The sequence below is a fragment of the Zootoca vivipara genome, chromosome 12 (genome assembly GCF_963506605.1).
Source record: "Zootoca vivipara chromosome 12, rZooViv1.1, whole genome shotgun sequence".
NCBI classification, from domain to species: Eukaryota; Metazoa; Chordata; class Lepidosauria; order Squamata; family Lacertidae; genus Zootoca; species Zootoca vivipara.
The window spans coordinates 14,927,097-14,948,557 of NC_083287.1; the positions used below are offsets into that span (position 1 = coordinate 14,927,097).

The 21,461-nt window shown below is 43.6% G+C and overlaps 1 protein-coding gene and 1 long non-coding RNA gene across 2 annotated transcripts in view; both read right to left on the minus strand.

Moving 5' to 3' along the window:
- The window catches only part of CMTM8 (CKLF like MARVEL transmembrane domain containing 8), a 50,190-nt gene that overhangs the window by 21,027 nt on the left and 7,702 nt on the right, over positions 1 to 21,461 (minus strand). The gene's annotated exons all lie outside the window — the stretch shown is intronic.
- LOC132592849 (uncharacterized) lies at positions 2,621 to 7,383 on the minus strand. Its single transcript, XR_009558373.1, has 2 exons — positions 3,406 to 7,383; positions 2,621 to 3,370 (listed from the first exon to the last, which is right to left on the minus strand). It is a non-coding gene; the product is annotated as an uncharacterized LOC132592849 (long non-coding RNA).

Here is a 21,461-nt window from a genome sequence, read left to right on the forward strand (position 1 = left end):
ATTCTCTGTTTCTTTTTTCAGTTTCAATCCCACCAGAGGGTGCTCAAGGTGGCTGACCACAGAAAAAGAGAGACCAAAATACCAAGCGAGAGTTAAACACCTAAAATCAGACAGGTAGAAAAATCCATAACAACAGCCATCAAGCAATCTGCTTGAACAAATGGCAACGTATTGACAGCGGCCAAAACACCATTCATTCATTCATTCATTCAGCTTTTTATAAGGTCAGGTGTCTGCCTGCCTCCATAAATACATATTTGCTTCGCAGAACAAGCGGTGGCTGCCAGGGCCGAATAATACCGGTCCTACATTGGTTCCCAGTATGCTTCCGAGCACAATTCAAAGTGTTGGTGCTGACCTTTACAGCCCTGAACAGCCTTGGCCCAGTGTCTCCACCCCCATCGTTCAGCCCGGACACTGAGGTCCAGGTCCAAGGGCCTTCTGGCGGTTCCCTCACTGCAAGAAGTGAGGTTGCAGGGACTCGGGCAGAGGGCCTTCATGGTAGTCATGCCCGCCCTGTGGAGCACCCTCCCATCAGATGTCAAAGAAATAAACAACTACCTGACTTTTAGAAGACATCTGAAGGCAGCCCTGTTTAGGGAAGTTTTAAATGTTTGATATTTTACTGTGCTTAATGTTTTAATTGCTGGAAGCTGCCCAGAATGGCTGGAGCAATCCTGTTAGATAGGTGGAATATTAATAATAACGCACCCACAAAAAGTTACGTTCTCCACAGCCTGCCCAAAAGCTGTTTGGTAAACTGGGGAAATGTAATTTTGTCAAGAGAGAATGGTGCACAAATGGGGAGGTGTGCCTATATGAATGTCTATGATATTACCCCCCCCCCCAACACCAGTTCAAGCCCCACCCAGCACCACATATGGCTTCACAGAATGAAACGGTTGCCCACCCCTATTCCACTCCCATGAACAACATAACACTGGTGGATGAGCTTCTTAGAACTTTAATCGGCTAGACGCCCTGTTTCACTGGACATCCTGTTCAGCCAAGGAGATCTGCAAAGCAGCACATATCCTCCTTTGGTTTCCCTGTGTTACACTGTTCATGTGAGGAGTAAAATGCATAAGGGAGCTAGCGACAACACCCCAAACCAGCTCTTAAGCAGAATAACATCATAATTTAGTTCCAACCTGAACACGTCGTAAATTAGCATTGTTGTTTGTATGGAAATGCTTTGTAATTGCTTCCAGCGGACCTTGTGAAAACTTACGAGCTAAAGAAGTGCCACATCAGAGCAGGTTCCCAGTGCCGAGATACGGGAAATTGCCAAAGGAAAGCAAGGCAAGAGAATCTAAAGGCAATTCCATTGACTGCAGGACCTGCAGACCTTTTCTGGCATTTAAAAGCCACTATATGTCAAGACTGTCAAGTCCAATATTGTTCAGCACAGTACACTATGCAGAGCCTGAATTATTTCTTCTCTTATCCCACAGTTATTGTGAGTGTTGAGTGTGTGGAGGTTTTTTTGGGGGGGGAGAGGGAGAGGCACTTGCTCAACCTGTACTTGCTCAAAATCAGTGCTCACCACCTCTGCATATAGTTTAGACCAGTGTTTCTCAACCTTGTGCCTCCAGCTGTTTTCGGACTACAATCCCCATCATTCCTGACCACTCGTCTTGCTAGCTAGGGATGATGGGAGTTGTAGTCCCAAAACATCTGGAGGCACAAGGTTGGGAAACACTGGTTTAGACAGCCAAGCTCACAAACCGTGGCATACAAATATTTTCTGTTGTGAAGTGGTGTTGGGAGGTGCAGTCTAAAATAAAGAAATAGCATTGCTGGAAAAGGGTGGGTTTTTTTATTGCCCAGCCCGTTTTCTTTCCACCAACAATCTCAGGTGCCAAAGATGCTTATACAGTATAACTGCTGGCGGAAATATCAACATGGTAGGGGGAGTGAAGATTTCTTTTTTTCACCGTGTTGCAGTTCCAAATCCAGAATAAGAAGTTTGAGTTCTTGTTACATTTAATCTCCCTGTAGTGCGGGACTGGGGAACATCTGACCCGTGGACTAAATGTAGCCTTGCCACACACACACACACACACACACACACACACACACCACCTGATGTCACAAAAGACACCAGGTGTGGGGAAGGCAAGGGTGGGATTTCAAAGCTCCCAGTTGCTCCACTGATCAAGAAAGGCATGCTGTTGCCTCCAACCTCACTTCCTGCTTCTTCTTTGAACTGTACAGGGGTTTTTATGACAAACAGACACAAGTCAACTCACAGGAGGTTTCCTCTAGCAATACAGTACAGCTCAGATGGTACATGAGGCAACATGGTGCCTCTTTGCTGGTCTCGGGCATTTCATCTGCCTCATCTGGATTGGGGCCTGAAAGACCAAGGAAAAGTTGTTGTTGCAGAAGGTTAAGTTGTAATTACCGTAAGCACAGTTTGTGATTACAGCGTTGCAAAATATATTTGCATTTGTGTTAAGGCATCAGCCTTCACTTCCCATTTCCTGACTATGTGGATCTTTGCCAGAGATGGTCCATCAGGGTTTTCTCTAATCATTGCACTGAAATTGCTATGCTGATCCAATAGGATTTAGTTATACCAACTATGACCAAAAACCCACCCCTTTTTTTTTTAAAAAAAGTGTGCTTTTGCATTAACCACCATGCAAACGTCACCTGCCTTCCCAAGTCATGGCAGGAGGACAACCGCTATCTCCCCACTATTTCCAGTGAGCAGATGCAAGGATTTCCCCCATTTCCAACCTTTAAAGCTTTCAAAGGTAAACCAGGTTTTGGGGAACATTTGGAAGTCCACAAGGTGTGTTGGCCATAGTACCTCTGAAATATTTAGGGGAGCTTTAGAACACGGGGGTCTCTTTCCCTCATGACCCCATCTTTCCTGGAACTCAGACTCTACTGTACATTCCTGAGGAAGGTTTGGAACAGCCATGAGAAAGGGCACCTCCCCTATTTCATCTCTCCTCATTAAGTTTTTCTTATGTTCTGATGCAGCAAAGTAATGCTTATGTTACTATTTCAATTTGAAACCATGAAAATTTATCTGCTTGATTATTTTCTGATCTAGCTTCTGCACCAAAGAGGCCCAAAATTGTGAAAATAAGAACTGAATTCTACAAGTTTTAGAAACCAAGGACACAATTCATGCAAAGTTAAAAGCCCTTTTTTAAGCCTGTGGAAAATTGAAGGATGTGCTTAATGCTTTGCTGAAACCACAAGGTCTTAGAAGTGCTTAACTTTCCCTAGGTAAATTTTTCTAATTTATTTTGCCATTTTTACTGTTTTGCCTAATTTATCCTACTGCTAGGAAGACCCAATGCAGTGGTACCTCTGGTTAAGAACTAATTCGTTCCGGAGGTCCATTCTTAACCTGAAACTGTTCTTAACCTGAGGTTCATTCTTAACCTGAAACTGTTCTTAACCTTAACCTGTTCTTAACCGGAGGTCCATTCTTAACCTGAAACTGTTCTTAACCACTTTAGCTAATGGGGCTTCCTGCTGCTGCCCCGCTGCCGCCCCCACCCGATTTCTGCTCTCATCCTGAAGCAAAGTTCTTAACCTGAGGTACCATTTCTGGGTTAGCGGAGTCCGTAACCTGAAGCATTTGTAACCCGAGGTACCACTGTATGTTACATGAACACTGTGATCCTTTCAAACTGCTCAAAAACTGCTCCAGAAATTCCTATGGCTTCTGAGATCTTACCAAGCATTGAAACAGAAGACAGTACATAGTCATATCACCTCTGAAACTCTACTTCTTCACGTAATCTTATAAGGGGAACATAAATGCCAACATGTAACTAACTTAAAGAATTTGGCTTCATTAATCACTTGTGAGTGATGAAGTGAGTTTTGACTGGTCTCAACAATGGCACTTTCTAAAGCGGGGCCATTACCTCCCAGAGATTATCTTGCTCTGCAAATATTTGCCCCTACAGCCCTTTTCCGCCGGACAAAAAGACAGGCCAGTGGGTTTTGCACAATGCGTCTGGTCATGTCTGATGATAACCAGATTCTAGAAATAAATCCCCAACAAGCTCATTAAAGTATTGTGTGACCCACTGCATATTGTCTGGTTTGATCATTCCCAACAGGTGAAAGAATCAATGACTTCTTGCTCTTAGACATTTCTACTATTAAGAGAAAGGGAAAATAAGCTTTAGACATGCATCAATTGATATAATCTGTAATGGCAATTTGTCCTTATAAAAATGGGGATGGCAGTCGGAGGGCAGCCCCCTCTTTCTGCCGCCACCTTCTCTCTTCTTCTCTCTCAATCCCTATCTCACCATTTTCATCGCGCCTTGCCACCCCAGCAAAACTACCCCTCTACCCCTTTTATATAAAATATCATGGGGTTAACAGCTGATATTTTATAAACAGGAAGGCAAAGACTCAGCACACTGGGACCTTTACTCTTTTTGACTGATTCTCCGTGTCCTTAGTACTCTAAATACTTTGACACATCTGCTACTAACTCTAGGGTTGTTAGGCCCTCTGGTCTCGCTTTGTAATAGCATTTTGCTCCCTATCCCATCATTTTCCATGCAGACGATCTGCTGACTATGGGCAAGACTTTAGTGTTTTTAATGAAGTGGGCTCTGGCCCATGGAAGCCCATCCTACAAGATTTTTTTAAATATAAATTTCCAGGTGTCAAAAGACTTCCTGTGCTTTTGTTGCATATCATAATTGTTACCCACTGGAATAATGAATTTGTATCCAGTCGTTATTGTAGAACAACATTGCCTTAAAGGTAAAGGGACCCCTGACCATTAGGTCCAGTCGTGACTGACTCTGGGGTTGCAGCACTCATCTCGATTTATTGGCCGTGGGAGCCGGCGTACAGCTTCCAGGTCATGTGGCCAGCATGACAAAGCCGCTTCTGGCGAACCCGAACAGCACACGGAAATGCTGTTTACCTTCCCGCTGTACAAGTGCAAGTGTATCTACTTGAACTTTGACGTGCTTTCGAACTGCTAGGTTGGCAGGAGCAGGGACCAACCAATGGGAGCTCACCCCATCGCAGGGATTCGAACCGCCGATAGGTGAAAGAGTTAGGGCACACAGCTCATGATGCTATTTTGCATTTGTATGTACAAATTTATATGCATAGTTACCTCTGGTACCTATGCATTTACTGCACAGGTAGATAGCTGGAATCTCACAAACACTGTGCACTTTGAAGCAATTTGTAATAATAATAATAATAATAATAATAATAATAATAATAATAATAATAATAATTTGCATGTACAAAACAAAATTTTAAGTACAACTTTATATGCATAGGTACCTCTGGTACATTTAATGCATTTACTGCATTAAATCTAATCAACACTGTGCAGTTGCAGCAAATAATAATAATAATAATAATAATAATAATAATTACAAGAAGGCACAGAAAGGGCCAAGAGATCTAGCTACTTTATATGCCCCGTGCTTATGAGTATCTCTAAAGAGCTAGGTAGGTTTTACCTTTGGCTAAAATGTCTTGATTAATCAGCAGATAGGAATTCAGAAACGTCTTTCTCAGGGATCCAAGACAAGGAGCAACTTTGTGAGATTTGTAACCTTAACTGCTGTACAATTCACTTGACTGAGCAAGTTATGCACACAGTTATACAAGTACAGTTATACGTAGCAACATGTTTTGCGGTTATGTGTCCTTTAATAATTAAACTAGTCATTCACAATTATATGGCACCGATTGTTCAATAGACGGCTTGAGGAGGGGGCCCCTTCGCAAACAATCACAGGTGCCGATTCACAAAATGTATTAAGAACAACTGTTCATTTATTTCTGCTTTCTGTCTCTATGGTCTCAAGTCATGCGTATCGAAGGATGGATTATCCATCACACTGACATTTGCTAGTTTCAGATATAGCAACCTCTACCTGCATATGACTGAAGCCGAAAACTAAATAGGAAGAATACTTTAAGACTACACATTTACTTAGGAGCAGGGCTTAAATTTTCAGCCGAAACTCACTTGAACCGAGTCCCCGCACCTCTCAGGTGGGCGCCATTGCTATTTTAAGAGAACAAGGGAAGCATTCATGGTGAGTTCCAGCATGTCTTTTCCCAGAAAAAATAGCACTGCTTAGGAGTAAATCTCACTGAACACACTGGGGCTTACCTTTAAGTAAGCTTGCATAGGTTTGCGCTGCAAGTCAGGGGTTGTTCACACGCACTTTTTTTTTAAAGACCAGAGAATTTCCTCCATATGAGCACTGAGTACACATTGCTGGCTTGGTGTTTTTTGTTTCATTAGCTCTTCATTCAATCCAAATCAATCTCTCCATCATTTTCTTGATGTGTCATTCCATGTGTCACCTTTCATTTTTTCTGTCTTTGACACCACCAATCCCCTGCTTTTATCACACACACACACCCAAAAAAAACACCCCACAATAAAGCACAGCAAATTATATTTCTCAAGGAAACATACTGGACAGTTGTAGGTCTGTCAGGAGACAGAGTTTAAAATAATGGTACATTTTCAAAGCAACCTATCATGTATGGACACACGCAAACAAAAACACAACATGGAACACGCTCACGTAGAGTTCTGATTACTGTATTCATTATGAAGAAAAGATAATAACCATGTAACTTCTTTTAAAAGACCACCCAATAGCCACCTTGTTAAGAAAAGAAACAAACAACTCAGACAAAATTTACAGATCTGCTACCTTTTGAAATTTGACTACACAGGGAATTTTACCTGAACAGGAAGAGTAGGTGCTGAGTCAAATATTCACGGAGTACTTCGCTCCCCTCCCCACTTTTAGTGTATATAAAACAAAGGTTTCTAAAATGAAGTGACCTTAAGTGTATAGGACAGATGCAATCAGGAGATCGATGTCCTCAAGACTCTGTTGCTAGATCTTCTTGGGAAGTAAAATCTGCAGTTGACATTCAGCAATAAAACTGGTTTGGAGGTGAAAAACTAGTATGGCTGAAACACTAGTTTCACTGCTGGAAGGTAAAGGTAAAGGGACCCCTGACCATTAGGTCCAGTCGTGAGCAACTCTGTGCTTGCGGCGCTCATCTCGCGTTATTGGCCGAGGGAGCCAGCGTACAGCTTCCAGGTCATGTGGCCAGCATGACTAAGCCACTTCTGGCGAACCGGAGCAGCACACGCAAACGCCGTTTACCTACCCACCGGAGCGGTACCTACCGTGTTTCCCCTTTTTTAAGCCGTAGTCATAAAGTAAGCCATGGCAGGATTTTTAAGATTTTAAAAATATAAGACATACCCCGAAAATAAGACATAGGTCTACCTGCAGGGTCGGCGCCCAGCAGCGACGGTGGGAACGGGGCCCGAGGACGCCTCTGGCCAAAACTTTAAGGGGGGGGGTGTCGGGAAGTTCCATTTGGCGGGGGGGAGTTGGAGGGAGGGAGACGCCTCTGACCAGGCTTGTTGCCTCATTTTTCTTTTCACGTTGTCTGTAAAATGGCAACCCCCGGTCCAAAGCAATTGATCCTCGCCTCCGTCGCTTTCCAGGGTGGTGGGAGGGGGGAAAGAAAGAGGGGAAAGGTGTCGGTGGGGAGAGAAAACGGCTGTTCTGTCATTAGAGATGTCGGCGCGATTGCTTCGCCCTGCCCTCAAGCCAGCTAAGCAGGAAAGAAAGGGGAGAGGACTTGCGCATTTTCTCTCCCCACCCACACCTTTTCCCTCTTTCTTTCCCACCACCCTGGAAGCTTCCTCGATCCGGTGCTGGGCACCGACCCAGCAGGCTGCTTCCTTGATCCGGCGACCTGCCGGGTCGGCGCTGATCAGCGCTGCGCGGAGCACCGGATTGAGGTGCCTGTCTGCAGAGTCAGCGCCCAGCAGCACCGTGCTGGATTGAGGAGGCGATGCTCCGTGCGGTGCTGCTGGACGCTAACTCTGCAGACTGGCTCCTCGACCCGGTGTTCCACGCAGCGCAGCAGCAGCAACAGCTGAGCGCAGCGCGCCGAGCCGGCCAGCGCCACCGTCGCGGATACAGGCATGTCCCCCACCAGCGCCAACGTGATACAGGCATGTCCCCCACCAGCGCCAGCCTCAGCAGCAACGCCAGCAGCAACGCCCGCATGGTGCAACTCAGCCCCACGGCAGCCCCTGCACTCCCGCTCCAGCCACCTGCGTGAGCCATGCTCTACAGCCTCGGCCCCCCGCTCAGCACCGCCAGCAGGTCCACCACGGCGTTGGGGGAGGAGGGACTTTTCTGCCTGTGCCATCCGTTCTCGGCTTGGTTTGCTTAGGGTCGCCTTTGTCATATGCCACCATTGTCGATGATGTCCTCCGGTTTCACAGAATTGTGGAATTGGAAGGGACAACAAAGGCCCTGCAATGGAGGAATATTGTGCCTCCAACTCCCCCCCCCCCGCCAAATGGAACTTCCTGACACCCCCCCACCTAAACTTTTGGCCAGAGGCGTCCTCCTTGCTATGCGCCCTGAGCCAGCGGGACCCAGCAGCAGTAATGCTGGCCGCGGTAAGGAGGGGTACTTACAGTAATAATAATTTTTTTTAAAAAAAAGACACCCCCTGAAAATAAGCCATAGGCTTATTTTCTTGAGTAAAATAAATATAAGACGGTGTCTTAAAATGTGGGAAACACGCTATTTATCTACTTGCACTTTGAGGTGCTTTCGAACTGCTAGGTTGGCTGGAGCTGGGACCGAGCAACAGGAGCTCACCCTGTCATGGGGATTCAAACCGCTGACCTTCTGATCGACAAGCCCTAGGCTCTGTGGTTTAACCCACAGCGCCACCGAGTTGCAGCTATTTGCAGCTATTTGCCCTTTTGTGCCAAGTGAAATAGTTCAGTTGCCCTCATGCACCCCCCCTAGAGAGGTCCACAAAAACCAGACAGGCCAGGATTTGCAAAAGGCACATAATTTCACACAAAATGCCATTAAATATTTCCCCTTTTGAGATAAGAAAAATTTGTCTCAAAATTCCACATTAAAAAGTGTAGTACATGGAACTCCAATGCAATCATTGGCAAGAAATTAGTCAATCTGCAGCCTCAGCTTCTGCTTTTTCCTGTAACAATTCTACAGTCAGGTTTTGGTAGCCTCTGAACATTCAGCTTACTAGTAAAATGTGTGTCCTCTCAAACGTCCTGTCAAGAAAGTAAACACATGGACCACATCCTTGGCAACCTGAACATTCTGCAACAGGATCTGTAACAGCTTGGAAGTGTCTCATTATTTAATCATAAGATTACTGGAAAAACAAACATAATGCCTTATGAGGGCACCACCTGCATGACAGGAAAAAATAAACAAGGGAAGCTTTATGGGAACAGACAGAGGGATGGAGAGAGCTTGCCCTATGTATAGTATTCAAATCATTTACCCAAAAGGCCCCCAGAGTTTATTACAAAAATCAGGAGTAAAACAGTCCCTGCCCTCAGAATAATCCCTAGTTTGCGTTCAGTGGCAATGATCCAATTTTAAAATAAAACAAAATATTTTTACACTTAGCCAGTGTTAGAAACTCAGGTGTGTAAGCTAGGAGCCAAATGGCTCCATAAACCAGGGTTGCAGCCACCAAAACGGAATGCCTAGTTGCCATTTTGGGGCAAGGCTGCTCGAAAGCCATAGTGTCATAACCTCAGTTTAAGTATGCTTCAGTTTGAGTACTTTCAGTTTAGGTACTCCGCGGACCCATCTGGAATGGATTAATTCACTTTCCATTACTTTCAATGGGAAAGTTCGCTTCAGGTTAAGTACGCTTCAGGTTAAGTATGGCCTTCCTGAACCAATTACACTCATACTTCGGGTTAAGTACGCTTCAGGTTGAGTACTCCATGGACCCATCTGGAACGGATTAATGCACTTTTCATTACTTTCAATGGGAAAGTTTGCTTCAGGTTACGTACGCTTCAGTTTAAGTACTCCGCGGACCGTCTGGAACGGATTAATGCACTTTCCATTACTTTCAATCGGAAAGTTCGCTTCAGGTTAAGTACGCTTCAGGTTGAGTACAGACTTCTGGAACTAATTGTGTACTTAAACCGGCACTGTATTGAAAAACACGACTTTTGGGTTCCTGAAATTCATTCCAATTGTGCAGATAAAATATAACTGGTAGAATTCTACAGGATGGGGTATTAGTGTGTGAAAACAGTCCGGATCCAAGGATCCTCAGGTATGACACCTCCAGAAGGCAGGGATGCCCAGGCATCTTCACTTGGCCACGAGCGGCCAATAGCCAGGTGCAAAATGTAGCTGGCACCTGGCAAATTTCGAACACTGCTCTTAGCTCTATATTAACTTTCACTCTTTTAACAAAGAAGATAACAACATGTTTCTAAAGGTACAATAATGGCACCAAACAAAACACCACTCAAGGTCTTTTTTGGCACTCTCAGCAACATCTGATACCCCCCTTCCCCACCAACAGCCCTCCTGGGCTTTGAGAAGGTGGCATGAGGTCTCTAACAGGGTCCCAGAGTCGTCCTGTCTCTTTGCCAAAGTCTAGTTAGAACTTTTCCAGCTTTGGGAAGAAGGTAGGAGGGCTCTAGGCTCTCACACCTTCTTCCCTTTGGGCTTCACTCTCTTCCCCGTGCAATAAGGCACTATTTTAAAGGTGTACTTGACGAGGAAGAGGGACACGCACACACACACAGAGCCCCGGCTATGAATTCCATGTTGAAGTACTCTTGCAGCCCACTTGGTATGAAAAATTGGACCGGCAATGACCTAGAGGAATGGTGTTGCAGAAGGGAGCTTGGTGTATGGTTCCATCCTTTACAAGAGATAGGCAATAATTGCAAGAAAGAGCATAGTGAAGGTGACCATAAACACTGGCATGGAATCATAGAATTGTAGAGTTGGAAGGGACCACGAGGGCTATCTAGTCCAACCCCCTTCAATGCCAGATTCTTTTTTCCCAACTTGTGACTCGAACCCATGATCCTGAGTCACATGATCTATCAAATGAGCTATCTCAAAATTTCAGGGCAACTGTCCCTCTCATATGTCTGTAACTATTTTCTATTTTGCTGCAAGGAATCAAATGTGTGTTGTTGCTATTGTTATTATTTGTTGTTGTTGCCGTAATTATCATGGAGAATTTTTACCCATCCGTTTCCGATTATTTCCTTTGAAGCAGCTATGCGAAATAACCAAATCAGCGAAGATGGGACTCCTGCTCCAAAAGAATCCCACAGACTTAATCAAAATACTGCTAACAATTCCTATAGATTGCAGCCACTACGTGCTGCAAATATGAATAATAACTACCTGCAAACAACAACAACAACAGTTTTATGAAAGAAGAGGAAAGCAACTTTGAGAATTCAGCTGCAAGTTAGGAGAACGCTTTGAAGAAGACTGTTTTGGGGAATACAGTACAAAACAACAAAGCTTGGTATATGAACTATTTTAAAGGTGTACTTGATGAGGAAGAGGGACGGACACACACATGGACACACACACACAAACACACACAGCCCTGGCTATAAATACACCTTACAGCTAATAGCACATATTACAGTGCAATCCGGTTCATGGCTACTCAGAAGTAAATTCTATCAAGACTTGTTCCCTGGTTGCGTGGCATAAGAACTGCAGATTTAGTCAACATTTTGTAACAGAGTTCTTCACCCGCCCTATTCCCAAAGTTCTAAAATGCCTCTGTTTCCTATCAGACCGCTTTTGCTTGGAAGCCATGAGGAAGTGAGCTGAGCATTCCACCAATCCATTGTTTTATCTGCAAAGCCAACAGCAGCTTTCCACTCCCATGGCGTCAAGGTATATGTGATCAAGCAAACAGCCTATTTACATCATCAAAGCCAAACAGTCAAGTAGAACAATTCATAAAATGTATAAAGGAGGACTTGCAAAGAGAGAGGAGCAGAACAAAGGGTTTTTGGTCCCCTAATCATTAACCACTTAAAATTAATTTGTGCTAGGGGTGGGCACCCAAAACACACACACAGCACTCTTTCTAATGAGCTGAAGCACCAACGGTCAAGAACATAGCAGGAATGTTTCCGACTTTATATTTACATAGCCTGACTTAACTAGCTTATGGATCGCTGTTTGCAAATAACAGCATTTTCTGCTGTTTTGAATGTTTCTGTTTTGCGTAGCGAGGTGTCGGAAGTATTTGTTGAAAACATTCAAACAAAAAGCACCCTGGTCTCTCTAATAATTTTCAGGAACTTTGGCAGAACACAGCACTGAAGGCGTGGCAGCTAATAAGTGTGGCAAGAGAGAGAGCACTGCCTCTTGAGTACACTATGGAACAGGCTTTAGAAGAGAGGTTCTGGATGTGTAAATAAACAAAGGCCCAGGACAAAAACAGAACAGAACAGTTACTCCTTGATCTATGTGGGCAGATCTTCAGACTCACATGGCGTTCCCATGCAGTAACATTTCCCCCGCAGGAGCATTCTTGATACCATTGCAGATAAAATGCATTTATTTATTCTAAAGAAATAAAATATTGGGCTTTAAGCAGCCCTTTCAGGCATGCTGAAACCAAACCAAAAGTTATGCTGCCTTCAACGTGGTCCTCAAAAAAGATACTGTGCTTCAACCTTTTGCACCAACTAGGTAAAGGTAAAGGGACCCCTGTTAGGGCAAAATTCTGGGTGCGAGAATGCTCAGCCACCCAGCTCATCAGGCAAGGGCCTGTGGTCGTTGCGGAGTATAAAAGGAAGGAGTCCAGCCATGATCCGGAGCAAACAGCAAGGTTTATTACTGCGCAGCAGGTTCAATGCCAGACTGAACACTGTGAACAGGGCTGCAAGAACTTTTAAAACTTCCCACCACCATCCCATAATGCACATCGAAAGCATCATACATACATCACTTGTGACAGGGTAAAAGGTCAGAAAAGGGGAAGGTGCAAGGGGCATTAGCATACAGGTAAACAGGAGGTTGCATAGGAACCTGGAATGTAAGAACCATGAGTGGAGGTAAGCTGGATGTGGTCAAAAATGAGATGACAAGAATAAATATCGACATCCTGGGCATCAGTGAACTAAAATGGAAGGGAATGGGCGAATTCAGTTCGGGTGACTATCATATCTACTACTGTGGGCAAGAATCCTGTAGCAGAAATGGAGTGGCCCTCATAGTCAACAAAAGAGTGGAAAAAGCTGTAATGGGATGCAATCTCAAAAATGACAGAATGATCTCGATACGAATCCAAGGCAGACCTTTTAACATCACAGTAATCCAAGTTTATGCACCAACTACCAGTGCTGAAGAAAGTGAAATTGACCAATTCTATGAAGACCTACAACAACTTCTAGAAATGACACCAAAGAAGGATGTTCTTCTCATTACAGGGGATTGGAATGCTAAAGTAGGGAATCAAGAGATAAAAGGAACAACTGGCAAGTTTGGCCTTGGAGTTCAAAATGAAGCAGGGCAAAGGCTAATAGAGTTCTGTCAAGAGAACAAGCTGGTCATCACAAACACTCTCTTCCAACAACACAAGAGACGACTCTACACATGGATATCACCAAATGGGCAGCATCGAAATCAGATTGATTATATTCTCTGCAGCCAAAGATGGAGAAGCTCTATACAGTCAGCAAAAACAAGACCTGGAGCTGACTGTAACTCAGATCATCAGCTTCTTATAGCAAAATTCCAGCTTAAACTGAAGAAAGTAGGAAAAAGCACTGGGCCAGTAAGATACAATCTGAATCAAATCCCTTATGAATACACAGTGGAAGTGAGGAACAGGTTTAAGGATTTAGATTTGGTGGACAGAGTGCCTGAAGAACTATGGATGGAGGCTCGTAACATTATACAGGAGGCAGCAACGAAAACCATCCCAAGGAAAAGGAAATGCAAGAAAGCAAAATGGCTATCCAACGAGGCCTTACAAATAGCGGAGGAGAGGAGGCAAGCAAAATGCAAGGGAGATAGGGAAAGATACAGGAAACTGAATGCAGATTTCCAAAAAACAGCAAGGAGAGACAAGAGGGTCTTCTTAAATGAGCAATGCAAAGAAATAGAGGAAAACAATAGAATGGGGAAAACCAGAGATCTGTTCAAGAAAATTGGAGATATGAAAGGAACATTTCGTACAAAGATTACCATAATCAAGGACAAAAGTGGTAAGGACCTAACAGAAGCAGAAGACATCAAGAAGAGGTGGCAAGAATACACAGAGGAATTATACCAGAAAGATATGGAGGTCTCATACACCCCAGGTAGTGTGGTTGCTGACCTTGAGCCAGACATCTTGGAGAGTGAAGTCAAATGGGCCTTAGAAAGCATTGCTAATAACAAGGCCAGTGGAAGTGATGATATTCCAGCTGAACTATTTAAAATTTTAAAAGATGATGCTGTTAAGGTGCTACACCCAATATGCCAGCAAGTTTGGAAAACTCAGCAATGGCCAGAGGATTGGAGAAGATCAGTCTACATCCCAATTCCAAAGAAGGGCAGTGCCAAAGAATGCTCCAACTACCGCACAATTGCGCTCATTTCACACGCTAGCAAGGTTATGCTTAAAATTCTACAAGGCAGGCTTAGGCAGTATGTGGACCGAGAACTCCCAGAAGTGCAAGCTGGATTTCGAAAGGGCAGAGGAACCAGAGACCAAATAGCAAACATACGCTGGATTATGGAGAAAGCTAGAGAGTTCCAGAAAAACGTCTACTTCTGCTTCATTGACTATGCAAAAGCCTTTGACTGTGTCGACCACAGCAAACTATGGCAAGTTCTTAAAGAAATGGGAGTGCCTGATCACCTCATCTGTCTCCTGAGAAATCTCTATGTGGGACAAGAAGCTACAGTTAGAACTGGATATGGAACAACTGATTGGTTCAAAATTGGGAAAGGAGTACGACAAGGTTGTATATTGTCTCCCTGCTTATTTAACTTATATGCAGAATTCATCATGCGAAAGGCTGGACTAGATGAATCCCAAGCCGGAATTAAGATTGCCGGAAGAAATATCAACAACCTCAGATATGCAGATGACACAACCTTGATGGCAGAAAGCGAGGAGGAATTAAAGAACCTTTTAATGAGGGTGAAAGAGGAGAGCGCAAAATATGGTCTGAAGCTCAACATCAAAAAAACCAAGATCATGGCCACTGGTCCCATCACCTCCTGGCAAATAGAAGGGGAAGAAATGGAGGCAGTGAGAGATTTTACTTTCTTGGGCTCCTTGATCACTGCAGATGGTGACAGCAGTCACGAAATTAAAAGACGCCTGCTTCTTGGGAGAAAAGCAATGACAAACCTAGACAGCATCTTAAAAAGCAGAGACATCACTTTGCCGACAAAGGTCCGTATAGTTAAAGCTATGGTTTTCCCAGTAGTGATGTATGGAAGTGAGAGCTGGACCATAAAGAAGGCTGATCGTCGAAGAATTGATGCTTTTGAATTATGGTGCTGGAGGAGACTCTTGAGAGTCCCATGGACTGCTAGAAGATCAAACCTATCTATTCTTAAGGAAATCAGCCCTGAGTGCTCACTGGAAGGACAGATCGTGAAGCTGAGGCTCCAATACTTTGGCCACCTCATGAGAAGAGAAGAATCCTTGGAAAAGACCCTGATGTTGGGAAAGATTGAGGGCACTAGGAGAAGGGGACGACAGAGGACGAGATGGTTGGACAGTGTTCTCGAAGCTACGAACATGAGTTTGACCAAACTGCGGGAGGCAGTGCAAGACAGGAGTGCCTGGCGTGCTATGGTCCATGGGGTCACGAAGAGTCGGACACGACTAAACGACTAAACAACAACAAAACAGGAGGTAAGCAGGATTAGCATAAGGATGTCCCAGGACATTGTTAAGCAAGTACCAGTAAGTATCTGGGAAGGGATCCTTGAGTACCTGGTGGGGGGAAACAATGGGTCCAGTTGTGTGTATTGCCTCTGGCTTCGGAGGGTTGGGAATGGCAGGAGATGGTACCTGAATGGATTATGGATATGCAGAGGAGCACCACCCTGGCTACCTGACCTCTTGCTTAAGGGATTATGGCTGTTCCCTGCATCCCTGAGAGCCCTTGGCCAGAGTCGCAAAAAGGAGGTTTCATTTAGAAATAAAGATACACTGTATTCATTCATAAAGAAATATGGTTACATAGAGTCTCAGGCAACAGAGAAAGGGTAGGAAAGGGAGCCTTTATTACTCAGGGCTTGATCTTGAGGGGTTCGTGTTGGTGCGATACTAGAGTGGTGTTGTAGGATCAAATGGGGTCCCCTTGAGGGCATTAGTGCCAATCTTGATTCCCAAATGAAGCCTCGTTTGGGTGCCCCCCCCCCTAACAACAAGGGTTAATACAATGCATGGCACAACAAAACACAGGTACACATAAACTAAAACAATTCCTTTAAATAACCATCCTAGGTTGGGGGGGGGGCAGCCCCATATGTCAAAGTCCGAAAGTCCTTCATGTTGAATAGCTTCCAGTTGTCCAGCCAACTTATGGATATTGTTCAAGTATCCCGGAATATGTAGAGTCTGGTCTGTGACATACGTGCAGCACTCAGAGTTGATCAGGGCACAAGTCCCGCCCTCACTGGACAATAAAGAGTCCGTAGCAATTCGGTTCTGTTCTGTTCTGCCTTCTGCATGAATTTTAAAAGTACGCCTGTAAGTTTAAGATGTCTACATGGTTGGAGCTAGCTCCATACACAGGGAATAGTGCCCTGCCCCATGTTTCCCTATTGGCAGCCACGTCAGAGAGTTTGGGGAGGGATTTTGATTTTCCCTTATTCCTTTTCCTTCCCGCCGGTAAGTCGCGAGTGATAAAGCAAATCAGGTTCAAGAAAAGTTGGATCTGCTCCGAGCTGGCATGGGGCTGTACTGGTAGGGTGTGGGGGTTAGGAGTTTAAGAGGGTTATGTCCTTTGCAATCTCCCCGCAGCGCTGTGGTCCGGTGTGGTCCCATACTGGAGAGGTGGGTGAAGGGCCTATGGGGTGGTACCAACCCTCAAGGTACTCTTCCCCCTTTCCAGCCCTCTGTGTGTCCAGGATTCCACAGGCAGCAAAATCGCCTCAAACAAATCCCTTGTAGTTGGGGCTTTGAAAGTTTTGGGGTCAAGAGGAGGCACTGGAACCCAAACATTAGGTTTTCCGTTTGGTGTTGCTTGTCAGTATAAACATGCACAGCCCCTCCCTGCTCTATTTCTGTCCAATTTGGGTGGCGAAGGGCCTCACCTTGTCCATAGAGGAGGTACGATCCATTAGCACAGTCCATATGGTAGTATTGTTGTTCCATGGAAAGGTTGGCATATAGAGAGTTCCCAGTACTGAGTCCCAGTGATTTTAGGCACCAGCGAGTGACGTAGTAAGGTTTGGGAACCCGGGTGACAGAAGTTGAAATCCCCCATTCGGTCAGGGTTGTGGTCGCCCCCTAGGTCTACAGTGTGGTAGTCGAGGAAGTGGCAGTCAGCTTGCAGTCTGGAGCATTGGTCCGACAGGACCAAGGCAGGTTGAGAGCAGAAGAACAGGGTAAGGAGGTAAAGGATGGGACCCATGTTCAGTTCAACGTGGAGCGACAAACAACTGACAGCTGTCAAAGCATGAGTTGTCAAACGAAGCGATGAGTGAGCGGCTGACAGCTGTCAAAGCAGGAACTGTCAAAACAAAGCGACGAGTGAGCGGCTGAAGCGACGGTAGGAAGCAGGAGCGAAGCGAAGGCTGAAGCGACTGCAGGAAGGCTGAAGCGACGGCATGAAGGCTGAAGATAGACGGCAGGAACTATTCACGTCTTAGGCGCAATTTGATGGTGTTGGGGTCTGGAACTATCTCCGAGGTCCAGATGTCCAAAGCGGTTTAGAGGAGATCCTGGTCTGGTCCGGTCTGTTGGGCCCGATCTTGGTCCCGATTCAGGTCCGGTACTGTTTTCTTACACCTAGTGTGATGCAGCCAAGAGTTCTTCTCCCCTATTTTAGAGCAGTGGGTGAGGTGAGGAGAACTTGAGATGGTCCCTCCCAAGGTGGTCAAAGTGGCTGCTTCTGGTACACTTTAACTGAAATCCAGTCTCCAGACTTCATGGATTCTGAAGCCTCTTTTTTTGGTCAAATGAGTTAAAACAATTAAAAAAGATGTGTAGAGAAGGTTGGCACACTGCAGAGTGCCAGGTGGGACAAGAATATGTGGTGATAAGTTGGTCTAACTTAATAAATTGGTCTTAACAATAGCCTGATCTACTGGAAAGTATAAAAATGCATGAGAACCCTCCAATGGGGTAAAAGCAAAAGTATGGTAAACATAAAAACAATTACACAAAAACTGTGATCCCCCCTCCCCCCATGGAAATAACACACTATCAGACATAGTTCAGCAATTCTACATAATAACACATAATATACACAACATACAATTATTAATTCCACCCCAGTTGGATGTATTTGAGGAAATCTGTGGTTTTGAGGCAGTTCTTGCCTTTTTCACACATCTTTAGCCATTTGGCACATTTGCTTGAGGTTAGAAAGGGACAGAAAATGTCCTTACAATTCATCTCCCCCCCCCTTTTTGTCAGTCCATATCCTTTTGGAATGTGATTGTTGTGGCCAGAGTCTTCTTGGGAAGCTGTAAACAATAAAATCTTAATGCATTTAAGTATTTTATTCATCGCCTTTCTATATAGTTACTACTGTTATTACCTGCTAAGTTTGTTTGGTTCTTTTGCTAAAAGAGAACTTTATGAAGATAACTTAAAGGTGCTACCTGACAGAATGCAGTTACAAAACAATACTGTATTTGGAAGTACTTAGGTTAATTTCATAGACATAATGGAAAAATAAATAAATAAATGAAAGCAGATTATTTGCAACCTAAAAAGAAGCATCAAAGCCCAAAACAGAGGGAAGTCAACTTTATATAGCAGGGGGGAAGAATGCCTGTAAGGGAAGAAAGACTAAAAGAATAAAAGGGATTACTGTTTGTATCTCCTCTCTTTTTTTTTTTTTTTTGCTGTGGAAGAAAACAAGAGGCAAAATACACCAGGATTAATACCAGTATATGGTAGAGGTAAATGTGAGATTAGTACATCTCAAGGAAGCATTTACTGACGAAGCATTTGCCCAGTGACCAGAAGATAGCAATTTTCTATTAATTTACAAGTGTGGAGGGGGCGTCCCCCCTTTTGTGTAAATAACATACTGTCAGACGTACAGTAGTTCAATGTTTTTGTTGAATATCACACAACGTAAATTATATATCAGTTGTATGTCTTGAGGTCATCAAGTGAGCTTGAGACAATTCTGGCTGCTTTTAAATCCTAGGGCACAGAGTCTTGAGGTCGAAGAGAGAAAATATCCTTGTAATTCATCATAGTTAAGCATTTTATTCATTTAAATATTATTATTATCATTTATATTTAATTACTGCTGTTATTGTCTACTCAGTCTGTTTAGTTTACTTCACCTAGTTTGGCTGTGGAGGAAACAAAGGACAAAAATGTTGTTAATTAGGACACAATTGATAAGTTATTAACATTTTCCTTATGTGGTTCTGAATTCTCTTTGAGGTTCGCGTATCCTGTTTGAAAGGGACTATTATTACTATTATTATTTACAGGAAAGAATGACTTAGATGCTACATTCGTATGTACAGGAAGAAAAGGTAGAAATGCAAAAAAATTGCATAAATAAAACAAAATGATATTTAGATTACCACTCAAACAACATTTTTTTCAGATGGACTGGACACAAAGATATCAGATTAAAAGGAAAAAGTTACTATCAATTAATACGAAGACATTATAAAGACCACACATGTTAATATTGGACTGTAACCTTAAAGATTTGAAGGTGAATGGGAAAATAATGGAAAACTGATTTAATAAATGGAAGCTAGGAAAAGGACCCATACGTCACAGAAGGGGTGTAGCCCAAGACCGCCCTCCCTAGATTCATCATAGGTACATCATGAAAGGGGAGGTCTGGTAGCAGTAATCTGAGCAGTCTGGACCCTGCCCCCTGCCCCCAAAACCCAATCAACAAGAGATATTTACATTTCCCTGTTTCCCAGCCAAGTTAATCACACCCTTTTGTCTGGCACTCGGGTATCAGGATGCCAGGGATTACCTGAGACAATGAGAAGGTTCCCCCCACCCCCTTCTTCCTTGCAGAGGAACACCTGCTCAGAGAGTCAAAATGGTGTCAGTCAGGCCTGTCTTCCTGTGCTGCTTCAGACATGTGCCTGTACATTCATGTACATGTTTTATGAACAATTATTATATATGTGACCTTAAAATTCTTATAACAGAGCCTTAGTTTGCATAGTCTGTCTGTCAACTGGGTGGATCTGACCATCAGGGTAGTATGAAGAGAAGACAGCTATTTTCTATGAATTTCCAAGTGTGAAGGGCGCTTTACATTAAGAAATTTGAATAATATTTCATGTGCAGAGTATAACCTTGACACCTCTTAAGTTACAACCTTCTTTTTCTCCTCTCTTTCTCTTCAAGCTGACATAGTCTCTGTGCATGTACAGAGTTCATGATTTAGAAATCCATTGTACCAATTGAAAGTGTTGCAGCTGTTGGCTAAGTCACCATTTGAATAGAGGAAGGGAAGGGTGAATAGGTTAGATTTTACCCAGAAACCCAGCAATTTACACTTCCACCAAACCAGCAACAAAAGTGGTCAAATTAAATTCTTTGGTAAGTTTAAATCCATTTCTTTAGCCTTTGTGTCCTGAGATATTTCTGACCTCTTATTTCCTGTTCCTTGCTGCTTAGGAAGCAGGCTTATAAATCTTAAACTTTAAATATATAAAACTTCAATATCCAGACAACGCAATATTTTCACCAGAAAGCTGCAAGAAAAGTTTGGTCAAATTAAACTCCTTAATGAAGTCATGGCACTAATTAGCCATGTTTACTGTACTATATAAACATCTCATACCCCAGGCAAAAGAAATCTAGATTTGCCCCCTTTATCTACAGGGTTTTTGGGGTGCAGACTTTTATTCAAAATATTTCACAAATGTGGATTATTATTATTAGTGTGCTTTCCCTCTAGTCATTAGCGGAACAATGACCCGCCCCCTTATGTACGGGTAAATGACCAGTCAGAATTCATAAATTGCAAATGTTTGTTTGTTTTAAATAACTTCAGCCATGGGCAGACTAAAATTCCCTGCCCCCTCATATATGGGAAAATGGCTACAGGGTCACAATTCATAAGATATATTCTGCCATTTATTTACAAGGGGAAATGGTCAAGACTTTTATATGTGCTTAAACTTTAAACCTTAATAGACAAAATGGTAAAACTCATATAATCACTCCTTAAAAAAGACACTCTTGTTCTAACTCTGAAAACCAATAATCTTTCCTTGCCAGAAAGCAGAGCTGGGCTGAATTTCAACCCATCACCACATCAGACACATTGCCTTTCACATAGCTCTAAAATGGGAGTTAGAAGGGACCCTGTGGTCATTTAGTCTAACCCTCTAAGATACAGGATCCACAAGATTTGAATTAAAATACCAACTTTATACAGAACCCTTTAGCAGATGAGTTTTTCC